Source organism: Chiloscyllium plagiosum, chromosome 2 (genome assembly GCF_004010195.1).
Source record: "Chiloscyllium plagiosum isolate BGI_BamShark_2017 chromosome 2, ASM401019v2, whole genome shotgun sequence".
In the NCBI taxonomy this organism is placed as follows: domain Eukaryota; kingdom Metazoa; phylum Chordata; class Chondrichthyes; order Orectolobiformes; family Hemiscylliidae; genus Chiloscyllium; species Chiloscyllium plagiosum.
The window spans coordinates 7,517,360-7,521,468 of NC_057711.1; positions in this window are offsets into that span (position 1 = coordinate 7,517,360).

The following is a 4,109-nucleotide window of genomic DNA, read 5'->3' on the forward strand; positions in this document are numbered from 1 at the left end:
CCTCCCTGCCTGACAGGGACATACCTATCAAGGACACGCAATATCTGTTCCTTAAACCAGCTCCACATTTCCATTGTCTGCATCCCCTACATTTTGCTACCCCATTATATGCATCCTAATTCTTGCCTAATCGCATTATAATTGCCCTTGCCCCATCGATAACTCTTGACCTGTGGCATGTACCTATCCCTTTCCATCGCTAAACTAAACGTAACTGAATTATGGTCACTCTCTCCAAAGTGCTCACCTACAACTAATCGTCAAGGGCAGGTCATGTCTCACAAACCTCATTGAGTTTTTTGAGAAGGTGACCAAGCATGTACATGAGGGTAGGGCAGTTGACTTGGTATACATGGACTTCAGTAGAGCCTTTGATAAGGTTCCACATGGTAGGCTGATGGAGAAAATGCAGAGGCATGGAATTGAGGGTGGTTTAGCTATTCCGGAAGAAGGGCTTATGCCCGAAACGTCGATTCTCCTGTTTCTTGGATGCTGCCTGACCTGCTGCGCTTTTCCAGCAACACATTTTCAGCTACAACTAAATCAAACACCCGGCCTGGTTCATTACCAAGCACCAGATCCAGTGTGGCCTCCCCTCTTGTTGGCTCTTTGTCATACTGTGTCAGGAAACCCTCCTGTACACATTGGACAAAAACTGATCCATCCGACGTACTACAGCTATAACAGTTCCAGTCAATGTTGGGGAAGTTAAAGTCCTCCATAATGACCACTCTGTTCCTTTCACTCCTACTCAGAATAATTTTGCTAATCCTCTCTTCCACCTCCCTGGAACTCTGCGGAGGCCTATAAAAAATTCCAAGCAGTCCTCTCCTCTCCTGTTTCTAACCTCAGCCCACACTGCCTCAGTAGACAAGTCTTCATCAAAAATTCTCTCAGCCACCGTTATACTATCTTTGACTAACAAGGCCACACCTCCCCCTCTTTTACTGCCTTGCCTGTTTTTAATGAAAGATCTAAACCCTGGAACCCTGGCCACAACATCGAAGTCCCAGGTACCTATCCATGCTGCAAGCTCACCGACGTTATTTCGGATAGATTAGATTTTTTTTTAGATTAGATTACATTACAGTGTGGAAACAGGCCATTCGGCCCAGCAAGTCCACACCGACCCGCCGAAGCGAAACCCACCCATAAACTACATTTACCCCTTACCTAACACTGCGGGCAATTTGGCATGGCCAATTCACCTGACCTGCACATCTTTGGACTGTGGGAGGAAACCGGAGCACCCGGAGGAAACCCACGCAGACACGGGGAGAATGTGCAAACTCCACATAGTCAGTCGCCTGAGACGGAAATTGAACCCGGGTCTCTGGCGCTGTGAGGCAGCAGTGCTAACCACTGTGCCACCGTGCCGCCCACTTGTGGTGTTGAAGTAAGCACACTTCAAACCAGTTTGCTGTCTGCCAGCACATTCCTGTGGCCCTGAAATCCTGTCCTTGTCCTCCGTACTCTCATCCTCCTGTGCACTGGACCTCCGGTTCCCATCCCCCTGTTGAGCTAGTTTAAACCCACCCGAATATGCACCAGCAAATTTCCTACCCAGGATATTAGTACCACTCTGGTTCAAATGAAGACCGTCCTGTTTGTAGAGATCCCACCTTCCCCAGAATGAGCCCCAATTATCCATATACCTGAAACCCTCCCTCCTGCACTATCCTTGCAGCCACATGTTCTCTCCCTATTCCTTGCCTCGCTATCTCGTGGCACAGGTAACAAACCAGAGATAACAACTCTGTCTGTTCTAGCTCTCTGCTTCCACTCTAGCTCCCTGAAATCCTGCCTTACATCCCTATCCCTCTTTCCAAGTAATGTCGTTGGTACCTACATGGACCACGACTTGAGGCTGGCCACTCTCTCCCTTCAGGATCCCAAAGATACGACCTGAGATATCACGGACCCTGGTACCTGGGAGGCAACACACCAACCGCGAGTCTCGCTCGTTCCCAACAAACCTTCTATCTGACCCTCTAACCATTGAGTCCCCAATGACTAACACTCTCCTCCTTTCCCTCCTTCCCTTCTGTGCAACAGGGACAGGCTCTGTGCCAGGGACCTGGGCCCCACTGCATACCCCTGTAAGTTGTCCCTCTCAACAGTATCCAAAATGGTATACATGTTTTTCAGGGGAATGACCACAGGGGATCCCTCCACTGACTGTCTTCTCCCTCTTTGAACAGTCACCCAACTTTCTTCATGCCTAGGAGTAACTACTTCCCTGTAACTCTTATCTATCACAGCGTCTGCCTCCCGAATGATCTGAAGTTCATCCAGCTCCCGCTCCATTCCCTAACACGGTCTCGGAGGAGCGAGAGTTGGATGCACTTCCTGCAGATGTACTTGGATGGGACACTAATGGCGTCCCTCACCTCAAACATCATGCAGGAAGAACATTGCTCTCCCTGCACTGCCATCCCTGCTAAAAAAAAAAGAAGAGAAGCTTACTTGATGTGTCCCTGGTCTTTAAGGTTAGAGGAGGTGGTTGGGTAGGAGGCCCTGCAAAGGTAGGGTCTCGGGTTGAGAAAACACTGACTTATATAGCTGGACGGAAATAAAAAGATGTCGGGCACGGTGGTACAGTGGTTAGCACTGCTGCCTCACAGCGCCAGAGACCCGGGTTCAATTCCCGCCTTAGGCGACTGACTGTGTGGAGTTTGCACACTCTCCCCGTGTCTGCGTGGGTTTCCTCCGGGTGCTCCGGTTTCCTCCCAAGTCCAAAGCTGTGCAGGTCAGGTGAATTGGCCATGCTAAATTCCCCGTAGTGTTAGGTAAGGGGTAAATATAGGGTTATGGGTGGATTTCGCTTCGGCGGGTCAGTGTGGACTTGTTGGGCCGAAGGGCCCGTTTCCACACTGTAAGTAATCTAATGTCCCTCCTTTCCCAGAAACGTCTTCTCTCTGATTTCAATTATAAAAGCTCAAATCAGTGACTCACCGCTCCCGGCAGGCCCCTGGTCCAAGCTGCCACGCTTCGAGTTGCTGCTGCCGCTGAAAAACAGAAAATGAAGATTGGGCCTGAACTCATTAGAATTTAAAAGAATGAGAGGGGACTTTATTGAAACAAACAAGATTCTTAGGAAACTTGACAGGGTAATTACAGATAGATTGTTTCCTCCTGTGAGAGAGACTAGGACCAGACGGCATCATCTCAGAGTAAGAGGTCACACATTTAAGACAGAGAGGAGGAGGAATTTCTTCTCTCGGGGGTAGTGAATCTGTGGAATTCTTTACCACAGAGGGCTGCCGAGACTGGGTCATTAAGAATATTCAAGGCTGAGAGAGGTGGATTTTTAATCAGGAAGTGAATCAAAGGTTACGAAGAAAAGGCAGGAAAGTGAAGTTGTGGATTATCAGATCAGCCATGATCACACTGAATGGTGGAGCAGACTATGGGCTGAATGGCCTACTTCTACTTGTACATCTTATGGTCTTATGTTGAAGCCTTACACTTTTGTTTGAGTAACACAGGAGATTGGAAAGCTTACAGTTCTCACCTGGTTTCTCCACAGTGTTACTTTCTTCCCTTAGGAGTAAGATTGATCAAACAATAATGTGGGTTCTTTATTTGAAGGCAAGGCTATTTACAGATCATGATCTTTGGGATCCAAGTATAGTACATGTGGCCTTGATTATTTGTTCGTACAGCCGTCAAGTCATGGGACTAGTACCTGATATCCTAATGAAATAGACTACGATTAACAGCAATTTATTATAGGTAAAAACAATGACTGCAGATGCTGGAAACCAGATTCTGGATTAGTGGTGCTGGAAGAGCACAGCAGTTCAGGCAGCATCGAAGGACCAGCGAAATCGACGTTTCGGGCAAAAGCCTTTCATCAGGAATAAAGGCAGAGAGCCTGAAGCGTAGAGAGATAAGCTAGAGGAGGGTGGGGTGCAGAAAGTAGCATAAGAGCTTCAGGGCAGAGGAAATGACCTGGGGGTTGCAGTGGGAGAGGGCCTCCCTGAGATTCTTGAAGAGAGAGGAGGAAACTTTCTTCAAGGCAGGCATCCTTGCAAGAGGATTCGCAGTAGGGTTAAAATTAACTAGATTTTACTGCTCCTCGGATGCTGCCTGAACTGCTGTGCTCT